Below are 15,044 nucleotides of genomic sequence, written 5' to 3'. Positions count from 1 at the left end.
TGGAAAAGGTTGTGCAGTTGACTTTTGGTTATCGTTTAACCTTCCAAGTCCCATTGTTTCATTGGAAGTGATCTGCAACAATTCTCAATGGAACCATGGTCTGCAAGAAGACAATCCATCTCCCACTTTTGCTAGACAGCATATTCATCAGACTACAATCTTTGGTGACATCATCATGGCTGTGACAGGCCATACGACATTTCCCAAAGCAGTTAGTGGTTGGCTTATGTTACGAAGCATGAGGGCTTACATCCCTTCTAATGTTTTATATTACTTGTATATTTACACACTCTACCTAACATAATAATGTCTTTATTATCCATATAAAAGGATAATCCTGTTTTAAAATTCTGCTAAAATATATGTCTGAGTAATCTCTTTAACCTAAGGAACTCATTGCTAATTATAAATTGCATAAGAAAACTTGTCCATTTTATCAGTCTTAAATTTGTGGCCTTTCAATGTCATTGAACGTTTTCAAAATAAGATACTAAATCAAAAACAGAAAAACAATTTTAAAATAAGGAGCTTAAAAATTCAGAGGTGTTATTGAATTTGATGCCATCCCTCAGGTTTTCCACTTCAAGCTACGATAGTAGTGGGAAAAATTAACTGAGTATTTGAGTGAATTAGAAACCAAATGTCAATTTGCCTTGTTCTCATCCTTTGTAAGTGACTTGATACTGAATGATCATAAGAATTAAATTTTGTTCTTGAAAAAACAAGCAAGCTTTAGCCCATACTAATCCGGCAGTCAAGTCTTGGGCAATGACTAACTCAAGTGAACCAAAAGCAAAGGGTTCAAAGTGTACTTAAAACTGTCAAAGCCTGCCAGTCTACCTCCTCATCATTCCACAAACAGTTCCCACCTCTCCTAAAGAGAATCAAAGGCCAACTTACTTAATCACATCCTCCTCTTTAAAACTGATACTTACAGCCAATGAGGGAAGAGACAAAATACCAAGTGACTAAAGTGACCTATCGTTCAGTTATAATAATGAACAGTAAAGAATAAAGTATAGATTGTTCACAGTCCACAGATAAAATTTGTTTCTGTACAGTGTTTGAATAAGCCAAACAGTAAAAAGGCCAAACTAAAACTGTTCACAAAGAATAGTTTTGACTGTGTTCCTACTGGACAGTGATAGAAAGGATTATGTATAACAGCATTTTGTTTGATCATAAAAGCTGATTACTGATACTATGTGATGCATCAAAACAAAACTTAAGTTCAGCAAGGTTAGTAGGGACCCAACTGTCCCTTTCTTGGTTTCCTATCCCTGGCATTATATCTAAGAGTCTCTTGTGAAATAAACTGCGTCTCTGCAAGAAAATTTTACTCTCCTCCTGAAATAATAATGTTCATGGCAATATTACAATACGCAGTCCATGTTTCTGATGTCTCAAGCAAATAATTAAGTGACTCCTGGAGACAAACTTTAGGTACTACAATTATACTAATAGTTATAATTTAAAGAAAGCATGTTCATGTCACAGCCAATTAATTTTCAGATTAAGGGAGAATAAAGCACACACACTAACTGCAATGCTAAATCCCTAAACCCAAAATGAACTCTAAAATCTATTTTATAATTCAATTAATTAGATAACAAAAGTAAAAATATATTTTCTGTTTTAGGTAACAAATTATTGCCTTTAAAATGTTAGAAATGCAGTACATTCCCAAACCTATGAAAATATTCACCATTCGTCTTTACTTTAATTAAACAATTCAGACCATGGATTCCTTTCCTAGTTTACAACTGAGATTCCTGTTTGTTCTGAATATTTGTTCCTGCAATTTACTTGAACTAATCAATACATAATGACCTATGAAGTTGATTATTTAAAAAAAATAAATCAGGGAATGGGTTTGAATCTGAACAAAATTGTACACGTTTGAATCTATAATTCAGAAAGGAATGCAGAGTAAGGCTTTGGGAGAATGAAGGCATATTTTCAGTATTAATGTTTAGTTATATGAAATACAGTAATAGCCATATCCTAGAAGCACATTTAAAACAATATTAAACTGATCGTTTTAGTCTAAAGGAAAAGTAAGACGTAAGGTGTAGTTCCAAACTGGACAACTATGGGGTGCTTTTCATCCTTATCTGTCCAGAAACTGGAAAAGTAGTGATGTTGCAAAATAACGTATCTTCTCTTGTGCTTTCGCAAACATGGGATAGGAGGGTGACAGCACATTATAGCCTGTGGAGTAAATTAGCAATTACCCAACATTACCCCTCTAAGTACTCTTAGGGGCAAAAAAGCGAAATTACTGGAGGGGCCAATGTATCAACTCATGATCTCACAAACAAGTGAAAGGCTAATAAAATTAATGTGGACACTTTCTGATACTGGACTAGGTCAGGCGTTCAAAAGAATCATGACTATAGTCTGAGTTCCAAACATTGGTCTGAAACCAGAATGACAGGGAACCAGGAAATTCTGAAGGAGATCCCTAGATAAACACCTCTTCCAAAGGAAAAACATATCTTACTGTACTTACTTTAAAACAGGGGTTCTCAAACTGGGGGTCGGGACCCCTCAGGGGGTCACGAGGTTATTACATGGGGGGTCGCAAGCTATCAGCTTCCACCCCAAATCCTGCTTTGCCTCCAGCATTTATAATAGTGTTAAATATATAAAAAAGTGTTGTTAGTTTATTAGGGAGGTCACACTCAGAGGCTTGTTATGTGAAAGGGATCACCAGTACAAAAGTTTGAGAACCACTGCATTATTTTAGCCTAAAATATACAGAGTTGTCAGATGACTCACAGCTAAAGTAGAAGTGGCTACTTCAAACTAATCTACACATCACCATGGAATAAATTTCTATTCTTTCATAGTTCATTAATCAGTCTAACTGAAAATTTAGAAAATATTAACAGCTTTGCACTAGCCTATGAGAAGTATTGCCTTTGTCATTCACCTACTATGTTGAGTTCCTTAGTATTTTTTAATTAGATCTGTAATTTTAAATAGGTGAACAGTAAATTTTAAGAGGACAACTATGAAGTCTCATTTTTAGTACTCCTGAAGAGCTCAGCTTCTGTTTGAATTTGCCCTACCCATTCTTCTAAGAAGTGAATGTCTCACAATATGGTATGTGCTTGTAAAGTGAGAGAGGTACATGCCTCAAGTGCATTCAGTCTAAGTCATGAGACTGCTCATTTGAGAACCTCAACCCTTTGCAGATGGAACTTGCTATGCAGAACAACCAGTTACTGGGTTCTAAGATTTTTCTCCCTGCTCAGCTATGCTGGGGAATGCAAAGACACGGGGACATTAGTATAAACTTCCCAGATAGTTGTTTTAACCCAGTGGGAAGTGATAGACCTGGAAACCTTGACTGTTCTCTTTATAGCCATATACCACAAAAAAAAAAAAAAACAGACTTTCTAAAAAGAGTCCATTTTGTCCAAGTAACCAACTTGGGCACTGTCTAAATAGTACACCATCTTAGGAGAGGAAGGTTAAGGACAAAGTGGGGTGAGACAAATTTATTGATTAATGTGGAAGAACAAGGGGACCTTGAGAAGGAACTCAAGTGAACTCCCAAATACTACTGGTCAGAAAAAAACTGGTGGAAAGATTCCTTACAAGTCACTTAAGATAACCTTTCTTGTTGGAATTAAGAGGCAGATAATATAGGGATTTTTTCCCTAGAGGGCCTCGAATATGCGTCTTGGGACACAATCAGTCAAAGGAGAAGGCATCTGGATTCCCTCCTGACGCCTAATGTCTCCCACACACAGCTGTCACATCAAGAGGTCTGTTGATAGATAAATCATATCCACACTTCTCTCTACTGCAGTTGACAAGACAAGATTGAGAAAATGTTCGAGCATATCATTTTGCCTACTCCATTTCAAGCACTGAGAAAACATTCAAACTATAAGTAGCATAGGGTGACCAGACAGCAAGTGTAAAAAATCGGGACGGGGGTAATAGGAGCCTATATAAGAAAAATACCCCAAAATCGGGACTGTCCCTATAAAATCGGGATATCTGGTCACCCTAATGTAGCAATACAAATAAGGTTTCATGTTTCAATGAATATGAAGATTTATTACTTGTTTTGATTACCTTCAAGATATGCTACAAATCTTTTACCTGTTGGGATTGATAGAGCAGAGCTGAGTGTTTCTAGATACTCGGAGGTTTCCAGTTTGCTATGCCATTTTAGTATCTAACTGTATTGTATAATTTTATACCTGCACCTAGAAGCGTCAATAGAGGCATAACTATTGGAATGAGAGGCAAAGACTGACAAGCAAAGTAGTAATTACCATTCATAACAATAATTCTTTACATTCACTTAAAAATCAGTGTCTGCTTAACAATATATACTGATTCCACTTAAAAACTTGCCAATATTGCCTTAGATAACTAAATAGTTGTACCTCAGTATTTGCAATATTACCTATACTTACTATACGAGATACCGATAGTACTGCAAGAACTAATGTAAGGGTTCTTTACTTAAAGCAACTGACAACTTTTTTAAGGATTGTCTATTGGCTTTCTGGTTTCCCCAGGAAGAGTATGAACACATCAGCTGAGAAACTGACACAGAATGGTCATTTTAAGTGACAGTGTATAGGAATACAGTACCTGTGTAAAATTAATAGCTACAAGCCCACATAATATGGATATTTTGAATCCAAATGTAGGGAGAGAGATTTTCTTAAAGAAATAAAATAGAATGACATTCTATATGCAGCCACAGACCAAAAAAAAAAATAAAAATAAAAAAATTAAACTAAAGTGGTAATTTTCACTTTCAATCATATGGTAGTTATGTTTATAGCACTTGATATTTGGGTTCAGAATATTTTTAATCTGACAACATTTTTAAAACAGACCTTTATAAAGCGCTGGTAAAGCAGATAGGATGATAGTACTGTTATGGAAATATTGTTAATCCCAAAGTGCATTGCAATTTTGTATTTAGGTTGATCTGGTGCTGTAACCAGAGTTATATGAAGTATCTGTCTATATCTAAAACATCAGAAAAAAATTAAGGAAGGGTCAAGTAGCAGACAGAAAGGGGGGCACAATTGCTTGGTCCCTTGGACAGACCAGAAGTACCACTCCCCTAGAATCACACAAGGCAAGAACTTGACCAACTACCTCTCCAAGGGCATGCCCAGACTCCAAGGAGGTAATAAGACGCCCCAAGAGAAGAGCTTCCCTACAGCCCTGTGACATCAGCAAAAATAATTTATTTTAATTACTGATTAGTTAATGGGATGGGGCTGTGTGCAATGATAAAAGGATGACTGCTGAGAGAATGGTAAAAAACTCCCCCCCCCTTTTTTTTTTAAATCTTCTAAAAATATGATAATGTTCAGTAGAACTTACATGGGCATAGCTCTCTTAGTCCTTACATTTTTAAAGCCAACTTAATATAATACTTACATACATACATAGTGGGCAAGATTCAAAATATTTTGAAAACATTCTGTAAATACAATAGGAAAAAATGCTCTTCAGATAGTTCTGCCTCTCTCTGCCCCATATAGTTGCTGACTGCCTTGCTTCATGAAAATGATACAAGACTATCCATTCAAAAACTCGCTATTTTACCAAATCCAGTGGCAAAGGCAAGAATAGAAAATATTCAGCAAGTAGTATGTCAGAAGCAGTTCTGAGTTTATAAAACAAGTTAAGATTTAGTACTTCATGCCACTAATATATACATTTTCCTCCTAATCTTTTCACAAAACATTCTGATGAGGAGAAAATTTAATACACAAAAAAAGTAGTGGAAACCTCAGGCACAAAAACAGAATATCAAAGCTTTATTAGTAACAGTGGCATTATATCAACAATATACACCTCTACCCCAATATAACGCTGTCCTCGGGAGCCAAAAAATCTTACCGTGTTATAAGTGAAACCGCGTTATATTGAACTTGCTTTGATCCACCGGGGCGCGCAGCCCCCCCCGCCCCCCCCCCCGGAGCGCTGCTTTACCGCGTTATATCCGAATTCGTGTTATATCAGGTCGCATTATATCAGGGTAGAGGTGTACTTGACACTTTGCAGATGGTAATAATACATATTCTGTCTAGAAAAGCTTACAGTCCAACTATACAACCTATATACATTTGGAAGGGGACCAGAGGGAACAAAAAGTAGTGTTATTTAAATTCAAAGCTTTAGATCCAAACAGTAAAAATATTCATATTCAGGGATTGTGAAAGATAGCCATATAGTTAACAGGAGGAGTGTAGACCACTAGAGAGATTTTATTTAAACAGTCAAGAAAATAAGCAATCAAACATGAGTCTAGCTTCCTTTTCGGGTGATAACTATAAAAAGGTGTTCCACATATCTGCTTCAGATCCCTACAGATCAGTTCTGATTGTCATCTATTGGCAACTATTTTTAAACTGTATTGACTTTGACAGAGCTACAATACTAAAACCACATTTCGCTAAATTCTGAGCTTTAGCTCCTGACAGCAACTATCTCTTAAGGGATAAGCTGTCAACAGTTAACAATGATATATAAAGCAAGCAACTTACCCATTTTTAACGTTGCATATAATGGTTTTAAATTTTATAAAAAAATTCAGCATCAGCGTAGATTAATACTGCTGTTTAATTGGTCTACCAATAGAGACCACATTTAAAACTCTCTTTAGTCCATTACACTGCCTGTAAGAGATCACTAAATATTTACTAACAAATCATCAGCCTTTTCGTTATCTCCTAAAAATGGGTATAAATTGCTAAATACTCCATAAGACCAAAGTCTTTATAAGGAAAACTATTACAACATACAAATTCCCCTACAGAATTAATAACTAACAGCATGTTAATATAAAACTACTTCCATGACAGGTTTCAGAGTAGCAGCCGTGTTAGTCTGTATCCGCAAAAAGAACAGGAGTACTTGTGGCACCTTAGAGACTAACAAATTTATTAGAGTATAAGCTTTCGTGGACTACAGCCCACTTCTTCGGATGCATACTTCCATGATTAACACTTAACTCTTACTCCTCCTTAATTTAAATATACGCTAAGACACCTCTGGCTTCTCTAATTTGAACTGTTTTATACATTAGTTTCTTCTTGAAACACAAAGCTGATATTTTTATTAGTCCTTACTGTCTGCCTTTGTGTACACTTGTGCACTGTTAGCTAAAAGAAAATATTTGAAATAAACCCCTTTTTAATATTCATTTCATAGTACTGTCTGACTATTAGTATGTGATAGTTTTGCAAGTGGAATTTGAGATTATTTTTTTTTAGGGCCAGCTGGACCCTCCTCAGCTCCAGCAAATTTATGTCACATAATTTCTCTCTTCTTGATCCTCTTTTCTGTGGTGCTGATCCACATGTGTGCCACAGTCATAGAAACTGTTGTCTGTCATTAGGACCCTGAAGTCTGGGATTCTCAGAGCTGTTCCTGAACTTTTTGTCCCCCTAATACAGAGAATGGAGCATTTTACAGGACATTTGTACTATTTTGGATGTGTTCTTGAGCGTGATTTCTGTGATAGAAGATAAATCTCTAGAGTTCCTGCATGTATAACCTCAATCATGGACTTACATTTATGTATCAAAGGGGTAGCCGTGTTAGCCTGAGCCCACGAAAACAACGAGGAGTCGAGTGGCACATTAAAGGTTAACAGATTTATTTGGGCATAAGCTTTCGTGGGTAAAAACCCACTTCTTCAGATCCATACATCTGAAAGCTTTTTTTACCTACGAAAGCTTATGCCCATATAAATCTGTTAGTCTTTAAGATGCCAACGGACTCCTAGTTGTTTTTACTTTTATGTGTTATTCTAGACATCATAGTAGTTGGAAGTACAAGTGAAGGGGGTATTTTGTTCTTTGTAATTCTGGATATCTCATCTGTATCTCTCAGAATCTCCAAGTGATCAACCCTCTGAGAGGGTCTCAGTGAGCTTTTCATCGGGTTTATTACAAATCCATGTACCTGGGGAACACAGTCAGAGCGAGTTTGCAGAGCGGCTACCCAAATGCTGTAACAAATGAGAATGTCCTGATCAGCATGTAGACCAGAACAAGGGGTGTTCCTAGAAAACTTAATTTAGCAGCTATCACTGCTATGTGGCCAATGTTAGTCTTGTTCCGGCAAGTATACCTTCTGTGACCAAACATGAGAAGATTCCAGTACATGGATGCATGGAGATACAAAAAGATGTTCTCCGAGAGCACAACTGTCAGAAAATCTCATGAAGAATTGCTGATATGGTGAAAGACAATTTCAGAACCACTACACTGGTCTGGTCTGTTAAGCCTCCAGGTCTAAAACAATGTAGATCCAATCTGAGTTCTTCTTAACAATAAAGAAGATGCAGTATAGCCTTAAGAAACTCCTCCTCTTCTTTTGGAGTTGACACTACATGCAAGATCTTTTTTCAAGCATAACCCAGCACTTGGTGGGGTTCCTGGATATTAGAGGGACAATAAAAAGATTAGCTGGGAAGCGCAGCTCCAGAAATACAAAGAGGATACTAGATTAAACTGGTACAAAATGTCCAGCAAATACGATATTGTTCCTGCCAAGGGATTGCTGCAACCATGTTGTAGGAGCTTCGAGGGAGCAGAGGATGCCTCTAAACCTCTTCTGGAGTGCTATTATCTGGTTGGTAGGGTCCTTAGGGAAGACATGCCATTCTCCAAACATCCTCATGCCCCACCTATCTTGAGAGAAGTATATCTTTTGCCAGGGATCCACCACTGTGATGACTTTCAGGAGGGAAAAGGAATTCTTCAGCATTTGGGTTTTGTAGAATATTTAGGTGGCCCCTTGTGGTCCAAAATGACTCCTTCAAAAGAGTCATGCAGCAGTATGAGGCAATCTGATTTTACCTTAGAGAGGAGGTTCTTTGTTTTCAATGACAACTCCTTTTCGAGTTGAATTTCTACCATGGCTACACTCCTTTGGGCCCTGGCTGTAAACACTTAGGTTATTAGAGTCTGTGGATTTCTCCTTTTGTATTCCTCCCATTTTGGAGGGTGTCTATGGAGAAGAGTGAGGGGGAGACATGAACTCTCCTTTGTGGAGAAGCAAGATCTCTTCATATAATTTATTGCCATGGAATAATAAATTGCCAGACTTCTTTGAGAATAATAGAAGGTTATTCACTATGTGCAATAAATGATGTACTTTGAGATGTGTGTCACAAAGTTGTTTCAACGTAGATGCAGCAGTGTCCCCTGCGCTTGGGATCAGAGATCTTCGGGCAGCAGTGCCATTGGGTCGCACATGCACTTCTCCCCATCTCACACCGTGGGCGGCATCTATCTATAGTGTTGTGTGGTCCAACGGCCGCTGTTCCTTCTCTACTGCAGAGCTTAATCTTTGAGCTCCGAAGCAGAGGGGAGGTGGGTGGGTAGTGGAGCATCCATCGGGAATGGAATACACCCTTTTTTGATTATTTCCAGACCCACTTCTCTGAAGTGATTTGCCGCCATAATGGATAAAACGGGGCTAAACAGTTGTCCAACAGTCGTCTTCATTGTGCATCATACTGATGGTGAGGAGTGAAAGGTGGAGGTCAGGATCTTGAGGTACACTGGTATTTCCCCTGACATCTCTTCAGCCCTGATGTATATATATGCAGAGAGACCAGAGAGTTGCTCCCGAGTCCTTTAGAGAACGTAGGGATTGATCCATATACTCGGTAAATAGTTTGGAATCCTCAAAGGACAGATCCTGGTCTATACTTCTTTAGGGAATCTGGAGAGGTGAAGCCAGGATGCTCGTCTCATTACCATGGCTGTTGCGATGGAACAGGCAGCCGTGTCTGCAGAACCCAGGGAAGCTTGTAGTGCTGTGCGGGCGAGAAGGTGTCCTTCAGACACAAGTGTCTGGAATTGCTCCTCCTTATCCTCTGGCAGATGTTGACAGAATTCCTGGTATTTTAGAATAGTTAATATGATTGTATTTGGCCATAAGAGCCTGGTAACGGGCAATATGGAACTGACGTGTAGCAGAAGAATACGCTTTGTGAATGAAGAAGTCTAGTTGCTTCCAGTCCCTGTTTGGCGTTGCCCTGGGGTGGTGTTGGCGTCCCTTCTTGTGTACCTCATTAATGATCAAGGAGTTTAGAGTAGGCTGGGGGAAAAAATTTCAAGTCCTTAGCAGGGACATAGTATTTTTTGTCCACTCACTTGCAGATTGGCGGGATGAATGCTGGGGTCTTCCAGAGTACCTTGGCAGGATCCAACAGGGCCTCATTGATAGGGAGAGATATTTTTGCCAGTGTGGAGGTGTGTAGGATACTGAGCAGCTTGTGCTGTTGCTCTTTGACTTCCTCCAGAGGGATCTGGAGAGATTCTGCGCAGTAGTTCTTGAAAGTGTCTGAAATTGTTTGCTGACGCAGGTGGTGGTGGCATAATGGCCTCATCAGGAGAAGAGGAGGAGAAGTGGAGTGGTTGTGTAATCTCCTCCTCCATGTCTCCCTGCTGTTGCTCCATCGTTACTGGGTCGACATGAGGCAGTTGAGAGACGGATGGGGATATCAATTATGTGTCTTTCTGGCTCTGCTTTATGGGCAGTTTGGGAAAATGTGCCCTATTCCTACCCCATGGGTCCAAGTAAGGCCAATGTGGATGAATTGGTATGTGGGGTTGCATCCATGGGGGTCCGTACCACGGCCCCAGTTTGGTTCTGGGTAAAGGGGATGAGCAGAGGATTATCTGTGTGTGTGTTCTGGATTTGTGGGTGGAACAGAGCACTCTTCTTCCTCTTCCTTCTTGCTGGGAAAGGGTAAAGCAGTTCTCAGTGGTGAAAGGCAGTTTTGTTGTAACTCCAGGCAGAGTCATAAGCTATAGGGTGCTTTCTAGGAGTGGTGACTCAGGCATATTAGAGACTACCAGGTCCCTTGGAAAGCTGAATTGCTGTGGAGTAGGCAGGGGCATCATCGACAATGGTGAGTGTTTGGAAAGTGAAGGAATTATCAATGCCAAGAGCAGAGTGCATTCCCTTGAGTGGCTGGTAGATAGCTTACTTGGTGAAGAGAGCTTTCCCAGTGCCAAGGTTCATATCGGCACCAAGGGATTACTTGGTGCCGAGTGTTTGGTTGGTGGAAAGAGTTGTTGGTGCCGAAGAATCCAAGGTTATCTTGGATGAGGCACTCAGTATTATTTAATAGTGAAAAGTACAAGGTCATGCATTTAGGGATTAATAACAAGAATTTTTGTTATAAGCTGCAGACTCATCAGTTGGAAGTAACAGATTAGGAGAAGGACCTCGGAGTATTTATTGATCACAGGATGACGATGAGCTGCCAATGTGATATGGCTGTGAAAAAAGCGAATGCGGTCTTGAGATGCATCAGGCAAGGTATTTCCAGTAGAGATAAGGAGGTGTTAGTACCATTATACAAGGCACAGGTGAGACCTCATCTGGAATACAGTGTGCAGTTCTGGTCTCCCATGTTTAAGAAGGACGAATTCAAACTGGAACAGGTACAGAGAAGGGCTACTAAGATGATCCGAGGAATGGAAAACCTGTCTTATGAAAGGAGACTCAAAGAGCTCAGCTTGTTTAGCCTAATCAAAAGAAGGCTGAGGGGAGATATGATCGCTCTCTATAAATATATCAGAGGGATAAATACCAGGGAGGGAGAGGAATTATTTAAGCTCAGTACCAATGTGGACACAAGAACAAATGGATATAAACTGGCCATCAGGAAGTTTAGACTTGAAATTAGATGAAGGTTTCTAACCATCAGAGGAGTGAAGTTCTGGAACAGCATCCAAGGGGAGCAGTGGGGGCAAAAGACATATCTGGCTTCAAAACTAAGATTGATAACTTTATGGAGGGGATGGTATGATGGGCTAGCCTAATTTTGGCAATTAATTGATCTTTGACTATTAGCAGTAAATATGCCGAATGGCCTGTGATGGGATGTTAGCTGGGGTGGGATCTGAGTTACTACAGAGAATTCTTTCCTGGGTGTCTAGCTGGTGAGTCTTGCCCACATGCTCAGGGTTTCGCTGATCACCATATTTGGGGTCGGGAAGGAATTTTCCTCCAGGGCAGATTGGCAGAGGCACTGGGGGACTTTCGCCTTCCTCTGTAGCATGGGTCACAGGTCACTTGCTGGAGGATTCTCTGCACCTTGAAGTCTTTAAATCATGATTTGAGGACTTCAACAGCTCAGACATAGGTTAGGGTTATTACAGGAGTGGGTGGGTGAGATTCTGTGCAGGAGATCAGACTAGATGATCATAATGGTCCCTTCTAGCCTTAAAATCTATGACTCTATGATTCTATTTTGGAAGATCTTGCGCTGTGCTTCTCGGTCCCAAGAGACAGTGTCCCCACTTTCTACCATCTAGGGTCCTTGGACTTCTGTTTAGCTCCTGTGCCAGAGATACACGGATGGTCATAGGAGCGAAGTCTCACCCCTGAGGATGTTGAGGCTACTGACCTTGCAGGGGATGGCTTTTTCTGAGCCGGTTCCTTGGCAGGCGATGTAGTGGTCCATTTCTTCCCATCTGAGAGGGAAACAGAGGATTACCCCTTGGATGGCTGCAGCAAGCAGGAGATCAGCTGATGACTGAGCTGAGGTGAGAACCAGATTGGAGAGCTATCAGGGCCGGGTCTGAAACTGGTTGTAAAGAACTCTCCATGAGAAGAATTTTCAGTCTGAGTTCATGGTCCTTTTAGGCCTGGGTAGTCAAGCTGATTCAGTGGGTGCACTTCTGTGCGATGTGGCCCTCACCGAGGCAGTGGATGCACCATGAGTGACCATCATTCACAGGAAAGGCCTCCCAACAAGAGAGGCACCTCTTGAACCAGGGGAATCCCAGCATACTTCCAAGGGGGAGAGCTTCCAATCGGGGAGGGCAGGAAACGGGGAAGCATAAGGTAACAGGGAGCGAAGAGTAACTAAAAGTTGGGTTTTTTAGGGGGAGAAAACTAATGAGAGTATCTCTAAAGGTTAAGGAGGAAGAAGGGCTCTGATCCAGATTGTGTCCCAGACCAACGGTGGTTGAGAAGGAACTGAAGGCGGTTGGACTGCACAGCACTATATATAGATGCTGCCCACAATGCAAGACTAAGAGGAGCACATGTGTGGCCCAACGGGCAATGTTACCAATCTCCGATCCCAGGCGCAGGCGGCTCTGCTGCACCTACAGTGGAGCATCCATAGAGACACTACTTGAATAAGTTATGTTACTCATTTTCATACATGGGGAGGAACTCAAGACATTCCTTTTGAGGAAATGATTAGATATTAGTTTTTAAAAGGGTATCTTAATTTACCCTGGCAGTGACTCTCCCTGTTTCATCATGTTAGCTGGGAGCAAGGTGACTAAAATAAGGAGCGCTGTGAGGGTGCTTGAAGGGGGAAGCCACATCTTTAGCTAGGGAAAGTGAAAAGAAAGCCAGTTTGACAACAAGTTGGTCCCAAAATTCTATGAGTCCCCAAACATCCCGAAAACAGGAAAACACATGTGACTTTTCTCTGAAGATGAACATTTGTTTCATTGATTGTTTCTGCTTCCCTGGAGAAAAACTAACTAGACTATTTTAATCAATCAAACTAAGCCAAATGGAAACAGTAAAAGTGCATATATGCTGAAAAGTTAGACTGATTTTTAAAAATGTTCTATTTTAATAATTTAGCGTGATATTAGTAGAACAGGTAAATATGTTTGCTGAAAAATATGACATCGCGCCTAGAAATATTTTTTCCTATTCGAACTGTGGTCAAAAACAACTGACCAATAGAAGTTTTGAATGTGTTTATGATTGTATAGCACCTTGAGCTCTGGAAAAGCTTTTTTCGTGATTTGAATAAATATATTAAAATATGTTTTAAAGAGAGTTCAGTTTCCTTGTGAATTTTTAAATCATCAAGTTAAATCTTCTGGGATCTCAGTTCATTTCCAGTAACTATAAATTATGCACAATGTAATTCTTCCAGATAATCTTTTCTTTGCCTCAGATTTTTTTAAATCTCAAGCACAATTACTATATATTTCAGTCAAGAACTACTTTTTCCCTGTGAAAATTTTATTTTGAATTCAAAAATCTCTATACAACGTTATCTAATTAGTTACTTAAAATATTTTCCTGGTTGGCAGTCCAAAATAACTTAATACACCTAAAGAAACAGTGGTCACTCATATGCTGCACTAAATTCACAAGGCTCAATCAGAAATAAAGTCTCTCTGGATCAGTGATTTCAGACCTCAGTGGTTCAGGAGCCAAAGTAGCAATCAACATTACGCAAAAGAGCCACAGTAGAGTGAATTTGTTTCATTTACTATAGTACTATATATTCATATTTAAACAGTATGACATGGGAAATATTTAGTGTGTGTGTGTAATTATTCTCACAGCAAAATAACTTACCAAGTATTAGGATTTTATCAACTACAATTGGTTAATGACATAGTAAAAGCATCCTGATTGGTTAATAATTAAATCACAGAGTGTTTTAATATTATGTGCTGCAAAGAACTGCAGGAGATATAAAAGAGCCACTTGTGGCTCAGGAGCCTCAGTCTGAGTACCACTGCTCTGGACGGAAACTTTCCCAGGACCAGGACACACTATTAATTTATCATTCTGTTTGAAGACCATGTTCTAAGAATTTTCTCCTTCTTGTAGTTTTCATCAGTCACTCTGTTAGCCAAAAGGTTCTGCAATTCTGCCTACTCCCCAGCAAGCCCTTTCCCTGCCTCAAACTCTAGGCAATAATAAAAACACATGGAAGCAGGTGATTCAATGCTCAACCGTTACATTCAGCTATAAGTGTTTTGCAGAGGACTACATATGACTAACTGCTATGGTAGGGATGAGTACAAATTAGCAGCTAGCTTTAGGAGAAATAAGGGTCACATGCCAACCAACATGGAAGAATTTAAAATAGCTGTACAGAAGGAAATCACCTTTCTACACTGAAGAAGTGCACAATGAGAATTAGGAATTCTAACATTTGTAAATAAACAGCTAAATAAGGTAACAGAAAATCAAGGAACACATTAAAAAAAAAAGTAACAGGTTCTTGTCTTCAAATCCCAAGCATT

At 39.5% G+C, this 15,044-nt stretch overlaps 1 protein-coding gene across 2 annotated transcripts in view; it reads right to left on the bottom strand.

The window, feature by feature from the left end:
• Nucleotides 1-15,044, bottom strand: part of RNGTT (RNA guanylyltransferase and 5'-phosphatase) — a 416,529-nt gene that overhangs the window by 186,651 nt on the left and 214,834 nt on the right. The window lies entirely within an intron of this gene.

The sequence above is a fragment of the Malaclemys terrapin genome, chromosome 3 (assembly GCF_027887155.1).
Source record: "Malaclemys terrapin pileata isolate rMalTer1 chromosome 3, rMalTer1.hap1, whole genome shotgun sequence".
Taxonomy (NCBI): Eukaryota; Metazoa; Chordata; order Testudines; family Emydidae; genus Malaclemys; species Malaclemys terrapin.
Note: the sequence above shows the minus strand (reverse complement) of the source record. Positions and strands in the feature narration are given on the sequence as shown.